The following is an 11,639-nucleotide window of genomic DNA, read 5'->3' as shown; positions in this document are numbered from 1 at the left end:
TTTTGCACACCATCTCGAAGGGACGCTTTGCTGCTTATTAAAATGTCTGAAAATTCAGGTACGACCACCAGTTGAAGCATCTTTAGCCTTGGACGCCGCGGAGAGAAGAAATGTTGGTGAAAGTATTTCAAAGAACGTGCAGGTGCCCACCGTGACGGAGCAAGGCTAGAGCCCGGCCAGAGTGGCCCGAACTTGCCCTTCATAGGAGAATGCTGCCGGGTGCGGAGTTACCCCTGCACCAACATGGGAGAGCCTGGGTGTGGGTCCCGCGGGAGGTTGGTTTGTGTGCGTGCTTATAGGAAAATGTGTATTACCTATTTCGTGACTGGCGTACTCATCACCTTCCGCAGAATCAGAATTTAAGAAGCAGCCCGAGAAAGTTTCCGACACAGAGGTTAAGAACCTCCTGCTCCTGAAGTGTGGACTCAAGCGGTCTCGGAGCCGTTTCGTGCAGGACCACTTAGACGGAATCTCGGCCTTGTCTCCTGCTTTCGCAGGGAATTTTCCGACGCCCAGTGGCCCACGGACGCACCCAGAGGTCCGTCCCTCCATCACCTCAGTGCAGCGTAGCCTCTGAGTTTCCAAGTTCTGTGAAAAGGGATGATTTTAGAGGAGGACAGCGAGTCGGGACTGGGGCAGTAATTGTCGAACCGTTGGGGACGAAATGCCGGTGGCACGGGCACCTGCTCCAAACAACGGACAGCGGTCAGCAGCTGTCCTGCTCATGCCAGACTCTTACCGGGGAAACGGGCTGAGCGTCTGAACCAAACCTGCCTCCAACCCACTCTGGAATCTGCAGATTTAAGTCACTTCAGAGAGTTAAAGGTTAGTCCTTGATGCAGGTGCAGAATGCACTCTCCTTCCTCAGACAGAATTTTGAAAACCCTAATAAACTCATCTGGAGAAAGAATTAGCATTAAATATTTACTAATAAGTAGTGCACGTAAATGTGTGAGCATGCATATTTCATAAATATGCTTTACTTTGTCTTGGGTTTCACGCTGCAGTTCAGAGAGTTTCATTTCCAGCTTTCAGGCAGGACAGGCCTTTTTTGGGGGGCGGGGGAGGAGATTCTTATTTGCTTTTTCCTGTTCTCTAGTCTCTAATGGAACTGGTCAAGAAGCCTTCTCCTCTAAACGGCCTCCCGTCCTGCCACCGCCTACGCCACACAGACAAGCCACCGAACCCCATATCACTGCAAGACCATTTCCCGTAGCTTGAACAGCCGGGGCCCTAACCCTGAACAAAGAGTTCATTAGACAACAACAAGGGAAAATAAGTGTTTCCCTCTCCATCTGTTTGGTGGGCTAGATTCATCGCAAAATCAAAACTTGTAAATAGCCAAGTATGTATTCAACCATTAATCCATTCATATTGCTGACTTTTCTCCACCCAGATATTGTAATTTACCTAAACTTTTCAAAATAGGAAGACCGCTGGGGGTTTTCAGGAATTTGTCATTTGTATGGAAATGATCCTTAATCTTGAATGGCTACTGGGAATGTTTGAAGATGTTAAACACTGTCCGGTATGTTACAGAAACAGTGTGGGGACTCCCATTACATGTTTTGTTTTTGTACCGAGCACCCCTGGAACAAGCTGCCAGGGGCTTGCTGACAAATGCAGGGTGACCGGTGGCTTTGTGTACACGGAATCTTAGGCACATTTTGCCCGGCACGAAAGGCGTTGTCCCCAGTAACAAAACCGGCCGGCCCTCCAGCTGCCCTGTCCCAGAACCTAACTCTTGCCCATCTCTCAAATTACCTTCTCAGATTCTGTGTACGTGGTACAGAAGCCTGGAAGAAAGGAAATCTCTTAAAAGCAGGATCTCACCAGAGAACGGCCTCGGCCCGGAGTGAAATCACATGTGGGGGCCGGCAGACTGGGGACAGGAGACAGGTCAGGGAAATCACCATTTTGTGTGGAGGAGCCTGGAGGTCGTTCTCACTCTTTGTTCATCTAACTTCTCAATTCTCAACACATGGAAGTTATTAGAGCAATACTGTCGTTTTTAATAGACCCAAGGACGAAGATGAATGTAGATTTTTACCATCAACTCGAATCTGCTCGAAAATCACGAAAGCTCTTAAAATGCCGAGGATTGAAATTTGAATCTCTTTGTGGGCCACACCATATACGTGATAATATCCATTTCTATATGTGCCATTTCGATCCTCATCGCCCGGTGAGCTGGGGGAGACGGTTATTTGTGCATTTTCACTGTGTTCTGTAATGATTGCGGGCCCTCCGGTACTTTTCTGTGAATCCGGTTGTTCAAGGGTAGATCCAACCGAGGCGTTCACGCTGGGACCGGCCACAATTGTACACGGCCCTCCCCGCGCCTGCTCTCCACACCAGCGCGGGTCACTGACCCCCCGCGCCTCCCACGTTCGGATTCGGGGTCCTTCTCTCCAAGGTTCTCCGCCCTCTGGGCCGCCCCGCCCCGCCATGGAAACACACTCATCGCACGCAGGCACGCGCGCGCGCACCCAGCACACGCAGAATGGCCCCTGTGTCTGAGTCCGGCTTTGCAGGCACAAGCTCCTCCCTCCCAGCGAGCTGTCTGTAGTAGTTTCTGTTGCAAATGCCCTAAGTTGGAGAGGCCCCGAACTGCGGCCCGCGAGTGGAGGCGAACGTTAGGCACGGAGAAATGCCACCGCGGAAGGTAACGCCCGGACCGCAGCGTGGCTGCCAGGGCACCGCGACGTCGGTGCCCTGGACGGAATCCATCTCCGCTGCGGAGTTATCAGGAGGAGGGAACAATATGGCCAGGAGCGACGGGAGAGGACGCTTCCCTCCCCGGGCCACAGCTCCTGGTCGCGCGCCGAGGTGGGGGCGCTCCGCTCGCCCTCCCCCGTCCTTGCCTCCCCCCACCTCTCCGCACCAATAATGGTTTGGGGAGTCAAACTGGGATTTTCGTTCCCAGACTCAACTTATTGCAACTAAGTACCGCCCATGGGGAGTAGTTGGAGTGAAGAAACGGAGTTCGAAAAACAGAAAAATTGGAGTTGAACTTTTCAAAGATACACATAAAAACAAGTCATTAAAAATTGCCCTACGGCCGCATCCGTGTCCTGAAGTCTGTCCGAGGGACCCTTTGATCTCGGTTCGGCACTTAATGCATTGATACTCCGCGTCTGAATACCCTAAAACACATTCGCCAGGAAGTTAAGTAAACGCACCCCCCCCCCCCAGGCCATTTGTAACGCACACGCGCTTGGGGCCACCAGGAGCCCCGCAAATCGCTCTGGACTCGAGGCTCAGAGCTCAGGTGCCCAAGTCGGCTGAGATGCATCCCCAACACGTCTGCACGTATGGATGCGTGCGTGTGTGCGGATCCGTGTGTGCGCGCGTAAACAGCTTCCCGTAATTGGGGCTGCGGCGGCGGAGTCCTTGGGAGGAAGGGGCGACAACGAGCCGTTGGGATCGTGATTCAGGGCTATTAGGAGAAGAATGAGCTGCGACTGAGTCATCGCGAGCCTCCAGACTTTCCCCGCAGTGTGGCAGAACTTTGTGCTGATGAGACAATAGTGGAGAGTGTGCGTTTCCTACAGGGCAGACCATTCTGGGGCTGGGGGAAGCCCAGGGCCTGCGCCGGGCCGCGGTGGCCCGGCCCCCTCCCCGCGCAGCGCAGCCCCCTGAGCCCGGCCGGCGCCGGGGTCCCCGCGGGGCTGGCGCGTCCGGGGCGCGCACGGGAGGCGCGGGGAGGGGGCCGGGCGCGTGGCAGGGCCCGCGCGCCCTCGCGCGTCCCCCGCGCCCGGGCGCAGCTGGCGCGGTCGGTCTAGTGCAGCGCTCGGCTCCGCGCCTCGGGCGCTCGGCTTCACCTTCAGAGGCGCGGGGCGTGCGCATCCTCCTCCCCCGGCCGCCGCCTCCCGGCTAAGGTAGGGGCCGCGGTGGGGGGGCGCCGCGGGCCCGCGGGGGGCGGGGGGCGCGGGGCCCGGGCCTGGACGCGCCAGGGACCACGGTGTACGCCGCGGGTTGGGGGCGCCGGGGAGGGGCTCCAGGGCGCGGGGAGGGCGGCTGGGCTTTCCCTGCTGGTGGTTGCCGGGCTCCGCAATTCCAGGAGAGGGAAGATGCAACTTCAGGCGGCGCGGCGAGCACCGGGAGGTGGTTTTTACCGCAGTGGAGGGGCGGGGTGGGGGCCGGGGTGGGAGCACGGAAGAGCCTCTGTCTTTGTACACTTCGTCGAAGCCGATGTGGGAGGAGGAGGGGAGCTCGGATGCGCTCTCCATCCATTAGGAGACAAAGAGCAAATTGCCTTACTTTAAAGTAAAACGCTCTGGCTAATGAAGGTGAGTGATGGGGCTGCGGGCCTGGAGAGCCGCTTCGGTTATTAAGGGTTTGGCTGACGGGATCGATACGGTGGGCACCGAGCGCTGCTGCTTCGGGGACGCGTTTGCGAGGGACGGGGGGGGGGGTTGTTGTTTGTCCTTCCGCCTCCTTTGCTTGCCTGCCCCTCAGCTTGGAGCCTAAAAGTGACCCTAACATTAAAGAAGTGAGATCCTGGAAAGGAAGTTAGGGCAGTGGTGGGGGTGGGGTGGGGGCGAGGGTCCAATGACTCGGACACTGGTGGGGAGAGGGGGTCCGGGTGGCAGGGACTTCTCAGAGGCGCACCCAGCCAGGCTGGAGCAGGGGCTGGGGTGGGGGGTAGGGACGGGGAGGTGTTGATCTCAGTATATATCCGGGTATATATACAAGAAAAGAATGCTTGGGCGGGGGGGGGGGGGTTGGAAAAGCGTCTTGTCTGCCATTTCCAGGGATAACTAACATACTGAATAGTTACGATTGGCGTTTAGATTAAACCGCCTCGCCAAGTTTAAAGGAACTTGTATGGATAAGTTCACTAAAAGCCAGCGAGCGGAGTATTTAAAACCGCAGTTTACGGCGGTGACGCTCGGGTGGGCTGGGAAGCCAGTGGGCCCTGCGGTTAGGGACCAGAGAGACCCAGCCTTTTACCCGAAAACGTGGGTCTGTAAGTCAGCCCCATTTATTATCAGCCTTAATAAGCACCCCGCAGCAGGCCGGGAGCTTCTGTTTGTGTGTCTGCCTGTTCCTCATTCCGCTGGGCTTGTTGATAAAGAATTACTTGGTCTCCGGGTGTGCAAAGATCAGCTCGCTCGGCCCCCTTTTAAAATATATTCATTCTGTGCCTTATTTAATCCAGATGCACAAAAAGCCATTTGCTGCTTCATTGTTGGTTTACATTTTTTTTGAAAAGGCGACTGGTGTAACCTGTGGAATTTGAAATGCAAATAAAAGCCTGTGGGAGTTGAGGCAGAACAAATCGGCGTTTATAAAGTGAAAAAGATTTAATGTCTTTGAAATCATTGCAGAGGCAAAAAAAAAAAACAACAAAAAAACCCCCCCAAAACCCCACCAAAAACAAAAACAAAAAAAACCCGGGAGAGGGGGCAGTCATTTTTCAGGGAGTGAATTGTGACGTCAGGTCTTTTTGGAAAAGATATTTTTAAGGTCTGAAACCCGGGTATGTAAAGTGCTTACAGGAAAAACAGATTACAAGATTAACATCTGTTAACATGATCATTTATCTCCAGCCAAAAATAGGTCAGTTCTTAAGGAAACATGACGGCTACTGGCGAATGCTTAAATAAAATTAATGAGTTCATAAACTAGGACTGGAGTTTTTTTTTTTTTAATAATATGACCTGTGAAAAAACATTTTCTAATTTCGAAATAAATGGAAGGTCAAAGTTCCTTTTGAGTGTTGAAAAGGACTCTTCACCCTGGGTCTACCCTTCGCAGAAGACCCCCTTCTCCGTATTCTGGGCTCTCTCTCCGTCCCCTCCCGGGATTGCTAATTTTCCTTTTCATCCATTGTGGGAGTGCAAAATATACTTAAATGGATATTGTTTGACCCCTCCCCTGCCCCCGTCCCCCCCGGTTAGAGAAGGAAAACTCTCCGGGCAGATGGCTAACTTTCAGATGTTCTTTTACCATTAAATGAATCGGTGGGGGTGGGTGGTGGGGGGGAAGGAAACAGCCTTGCAAAGTTTCCCTGCCCCCTGAGTGAGAGTGACGGCTCTGCCGGCCAATCCGTAGCGACTCTCCATCCCGGAGGTAATTTGGGGTGTGAGTGTGTGCGCGCGCGCGCGTGCATGCGCCCATGTGTCTGCACACTTAAGTCCCACCAGCCCCGAGCATCCGCAGGCTCCTGATTTGCACAGCTGTGTGCTACATGTAGACGTGGACACGCGTTTATGCGAGTCTGTGCAGCTAGCTGGGCACGCAGCAGTCCAAATGGAGACCCTGCCTCCTCCGAGTGTCCTACTGTACAGAACGGACGCAAGAGGCGCTTTTGGATTCAAGTGGAAACCTGCAGAAGGGGACGAAAAGAGGTGTAATGTGATTATGCTTTTCAACAGCTGGGGAGTTGGCTCTTTCCGTCTCGTTCCCACGCGGCAGGCGCGCCCCAGCGCGCTCGGGGTCCGGGTGGAGGAGCCCACTTGCCGGGCTCAGAACGCACAGAGAACGAGAATTGTTGAAACTGTGTTAACTCCGTACAAAGTGAAGGCGGCGTGTACCTCCCGACTTCAAATTTTATTTTGTCTCTGGAAGTTGATACTTAGTCCCTCTACAACGTGACCTGCTCATGGTCAGTGAAAGTTACGCGGCCCAGTGACTTAAGAGCGTGGAACGCGGGTCGCGTCGCCCGCACAATGGGCACATTCACGGGCGGAGAGCGGCCCGGGCCGCCCCGCGCTGCGTGCTGGCTTGATCTGGCACCAGCCTCCCTGGGAATGTTGGGAGTGGCGTGTGTGGAAACGTGGGGACCGGACCTGGCCGTGTAGCATCTCTGGTCACTGTCGCGGTTGCCGGGCTGCCTCACTGCGGGACGGATGGCGACGCCGCAGTGCACGGGTTAAGGACCCCGTGTGCCCTCTCCCTCCCCGGAGGCCCCTGCTGGGAGACCCCTGGGAGGGACCCGCGCCCCGGCCGTGGGGCCGGACCGAGGTCATCCCGAGGGCCCATGGACGTCCCCAGGCGACCTTCGTCCTCCCCCCGCAAGAACCTAACTCGGTTATCAGGCGACGTCGAGCCCCGCGCCTTCAATTCGGGCCATTTCCGCCCCCCAAGGCGGAGTTGGATCCGATTCTGCCTCCCGCCCTCCCAAGGAGCTCGCCGGTGGAGGAATGGGCAGCGGGGAGAGGAGTCGCTGGATTGAATCATTCCTATTTCTGTATCTCCCGGCGTTTCGGCGCTGGGCCTGGGGCGCACGGGGGCAGCCGGGGGCGGGCTGGGGGCGGGGCGGGGGCGGGGGGACATACCTGCCCGCCCCGGGGGCGGGGGCGGTGGCCGCTTGTTGCTGGGCTTCCTGGGGGCGGGCCGTGGGCGGGGCGGCGGGGAGCGAGGTGGGGGAGGGCCCGGCCCGCGCCCCCGCCCCCCGGCGCCCGCCCCCCGCCCCCGTCATGTGGAGCGGACGTCACACGCCTGCACTGTAACCCTAGAAGTGAAAGAGACCGGGACCCACGGCCCAACTTCGCACCGTAACAAAGGCGGGGGTCCGTGCGGGCCGGAGGGGGACGAGCTGGGGTGGGGGCGGGCTGGGGGGAGTGGTGGGGGCGGGAGTAAGGGGGTGGGGCGGCTGGGGAGTGGGGGCCTGGCCCGGGCTGGGGGGGGTCTCTGCGTCGGGCAGGGGAGTGGGGGCCGGGCCTGGCCCGGGGTCCGTCGGGGGTGGGGGTCTGCGCCGGGCCCGGGGGGTCTGCGCGGCGGCAGGGACCGCGCTCCGGAGGCCCAGGCGCGGCGGAGGCCAGGTAATTGGTTTCTATTTTAAACTTCACTTTGTTCTGGCGGAGGTGGGGCGGTGGGAAAGGCGTGGCCCCCAGAGCGATTACGTAACTGTTCACACCTGATTCGGTCCCGCGCCGGGGGTTCCGCGCGGATTGGGGCGCACGGGCCCGGGCGCCAGGGGAGGGGCTGCTGCGTGTGGGTGTGTGTCCTGCCCGGCGACCTGCCCTGGCTCGGCGGGAGGAGCCGGGTGGACTGGGGGCCGCCTCGGAAGCCTAGAGGTGCCCGTGGGCGTGGGCCGGGCCTGCCAGCGGGGTCCACTGCGTAACAAAGGGCAGGGCTGCGGGACCCTCGACCGCGCACCGCGCTGACCTACCAGCAAGTCACAAAAGGAACTTTAGACGGTGGTCTCAGTGAAACATTAGTTCTCTTGTGAACCTGCCATTAAGTCTCCAATCCTGATTAAAGGCGACTTAAAAATGGATGTACCTCCCCGCTGTGCTGGGTGATAAATAAATACCCTTAGAGAACCGACCAGCAAGGAAGCAGGGTTAGCCGTTCCCCCCCAGGATCTTCTCCAGAAGATTTTCCAGGGCGGCCTAGGAATACGGTTGGGGTATTTTGGATGAGGAATGTAAGTGCTACTTTAAGGAAGGAGGCATGTGTGCTATTTCATAGGCTACTTCCTCCTGCCCAGTGAGCAGCGCATGGTATCATTGGTTTGTTCCTCCTTCATTTTCTCTTGCATTCTTTGGTTGTGGCGTCAAAATCGCCGCGTTATTTATATTTACACAGACCGGCCATAATTAAACATGCCACATGCCGCTGCTGCGTGTGCATGGACAGTTCTCCCGCCCCTCTTGGTAAAAGTGGAGCGAGCTGAGCGGTGCTGGGGGGTGCGGGAGGCTGCGGGTTGGGTTGCAGGCAGGAGGATGTCTTGGGTTTCACCGGAGAGCCGGCCGTGCCATCTTGAATGGGCCCCTGAGAAACCCAGCTCTGACTGCGGCGTCTCAAGTATTTTGGTAATGGAATTACAATTTGGGTGTGCTCAGCTACAAACATAGTGTGTCTGATATTTTTCTGTGCCCATTTGTAGGACTTGGTTTTTGTAAACTCGCTGATTTGAAGGTCCTGAAACAATCAGGGCACGTTAGCATTCAAATAATAATCCCAGGGGATGTGTGTGTGTGAGATGCAGCTGACCAAGAGGCCTGGGAATGCCTCTCCAAAATGAAACCACACAGCTCTGTGCAGAGTTGTTCGGGACAGTACTCAACAAAGGGGAGACAGGAGTTTTGGCTGCTTTGTTTTTTCGGAGTCTCTCTCTCCCACAGAGGCTGGCTGTTCCGAAATGGACCGGCCCAAGCGCTTTGGCTTTGGGACGTGTGACTGCTGCCCTGGGGATACTGTCCAGGAGCAGAGTTAATCCCGCGTATTTGTAAACAACCTTTCAAGGGGCCTGAGCCATTTAGAATTTAATCAGCCTGAAGGCCTAGGTTTGTAACTTCGCAGGATGTTGTCCCAGAAACCGAACCGGAGGGAGAGAGGGTTGTGGAAAGAGGTCAGTACTAAAAGCCCATTGTGCCCACTTCCACAAATTAAACTTCACCTTTATTTACCTTGGTCCTACTTGGGGTTGTTCGAGGCTGGGATAGGGAAACATTTGATGTTACGACTGACCAAGGAAAGGTCGCTTCTTTAAAGGATGCTGCCAAACCAGGTCTACTCTCACAGACGGCTTTTAGTTTTACCAGCAAGGGACAAATGATAATATGACCTGGAGACTTCGGTAGAGTTTAGTCAGGGGTTGTTCTTGAAAAGCCATTACTTAGTTTATGGGGTTGTTGTGGATTTTTATTTATTTGCTCTCAGGGTCTGTGTTGCTCTTCTTCATAATTTACCAGAAGGAATCTTTCTAAAATCTTGAGGGAGTGGCTGGCTGGCTGGAGGCCGTGTGTCGAGTTTCAAGGGCATTACACCTTAATGCCGGAGAAATAGGAAACTGAAAGAGAAGCTGCGGATGCTGCTCCACGCCGAGGAGCGTGTCCAGGCGCAGTGCTGTCCTGGTATGATGTGCTTGCTTTAAATGTCCAAGGCCGGGCTCTGACTTTTACGCCCTTTTTGTTGGAGAAAAGGGCGTCTGTTAATTATATAATTGAAAATGGCATTTTGCTTATCGTGTAGCTAGATTTCCGAGTGAATGAGGCTTCTCTGTCGCACGTGGAGGGAACAAATGATGTTCTCATTGGCATTTGGTGGCCAGTTTAGCTGGGGACATCTACAGTTGGTGATAGCGTGGATTTAAGGGACGGTCATGGAGCTGATGGGAGAAAGCAGGAGAACGTTCAATTTATTCCATGGGCTGCTGCATTATAAATACTGGAATGTGGAAATACCATTCCTAGTTCAAAAGCAGACATCTTACATGCTGTGAATGTTGACACATTTTAGTGTGTGGATAGAGCTGTTCTGACACCTTCAGTTCCTTCTTTCAAACCTGCATGTTTTGGCCGCCCCAGCCCTCCCCCAGGCCCCCCGCCTGCGGAGGCTCTGGGGACAGTCTGATGAACCCTCATCTTACTGAACGTAGTCCAGGGATAGCTGTGGGCCCAGAGATGCACCAGGGCACCTGGTGGCTTGGGCTCTGCCCTGAAGCATGCTCCTCCTCCGGCCCACCTGCTGTCCAGCGAGCACCGGGCACCTAGAGCCGCCCGGGATGGCTTACCACGTGGTGGCTTTGACCTGCGCTTCCAGGATTATTAATGTCCAAATGTGAGGATTTAATGGCCTCACTGTCTTTAGCTGCCAGACCCTCCCTGTGTTGGTGGAGATTCTACCTCCTGTGTGTTTGCATTTTTCAAGTGGATTGCAGAGCGGGGGACGTGGGGGTGTTGTGCGGCCTGACTGCGGGGTGGGCGGAGATGGACGTGTGTCCTGCAGGTAGATGGCAGGAGGCAGACAGAAGTGCGGATGCCGATTCAGGGCTGCAGGCTGAGGGCTGTGCGCCCTTTGCCTGGGAGTTGAGGGAGCAGCAGTTGTCCCCCTCTTTCCTGCGTTGGGCTGGGCGCTGCATGGGGTGTGAGCTAACTCGAGTGACTGTGGCCCTCGGCCCCCCTCCTGGCCTCCCTGGCCACTCACCCCCGACCTCCCTCCCTCATGGCCAGCGGTGTGCTGGCAGCAGCCCGTTAAGGGTTTGAATGTGTCTGGGGCCTTGAGACGGACAGCATTTTCCAGAGTCAGTCCTTGGCCTTGGTCCTTTTTGGCCCTAGGAACCAGTGTGTTTGGGGGGTGGGAGGTGGACACTTTGATGGAGGGGTGACCTCTGCCCTGAGTAAGGTGAGGTCACACCTGTCCCCAGTCTCCCCAGAGGTAGGGGAGCGGTTTCTGGGGGTGGGTCCTCTTTATCACTGGCCTCTCTGTGAATGCTCTTACAGTGTTCAGGAATAGTGGCAAATTGTCACAAACCATTTTAAGAAAGGAATCACATCAAATGGTTATGAAGAATTTATCAAATTAACCTTGGGAGACAACTAAGAACAACTTTGCGAATTTAAAATGTCTCATCCACTTCTTTAAAAAGCATCTTTATTTAAAGTTAAGTTTCCTGAGCAGAGGGCTGCTTTAGGGGCAGGGCTGAGCTGTAGGAGGGGCGTCCAAGGGCACTGCGAAGGCTGTCTGTGCTTGAGATCTGCTAGCTGCCGAGGTCTCCAGCACGTCTGAGTGGCCTGGGGAAACGAGCAGTTGTAACGGTCTGTGTGTGTATTCTTTGTCCCTCGAATCTGGCTGCACGTGATTGGAGCAGCTGAAGCTTTTCTTTGCGAAGCTTGCCCGGCTGTCAGATTTATGTCCAGAAGGAGATGTTTTCCAGCGGCATGCGTTCGAGGGGGAAAGGA

General features: G+C 55.7%; 1 protein-coding gene across 3 annotated transcripts in view; it reads left to right on the top strand.

The window, feature by feature from the left end:
- The first annotated feature begins 3,692 nt into the window (after nt 1-3,692).
- Nucleotides 3,693-11,639, top strand: part of ZNF516 (zinc finger protein 516) — an 82,849-nt gene continuing 74,902 nt past the window's right edge. Inside the window, exon 1 of one of the 3 annotated variants that reach the window (XM_053912371.2) lies at nt 3,693-3,881. The gene's annotated coding sequence lies outside the window, so the exon portion shown is untranslated. Of the gene's footprint in view, nt 3,882-7,434; nt 7,521-11,639 lie in introns of those variants that run through there. The other 2 variants (XM_053912372.2, XM_053912373.2) reach the window with 2 other exon arrangements.

This window comes from Desmodus rotundus, chromosome 10 (genome assembly GCF_022682495.2).
Source record: "Desmodus rotundus isolate HL8 chromosome 10, HLdesRot8A.1, whole genome shotgun sequence".
Classification (NCBI taxonomy): domain Eukaryota; kingdom Metazoa; phylum Chordata; class Mammalia; order Chiroptera; family Phyllostomidae; genus Desmodus; species Desmodus rotundus.
The sequence above is the reverse complement of the archived record's forward strand: the minus strand, read 5'-3'. Positions and strand labels throughout refer to the sequence as shown.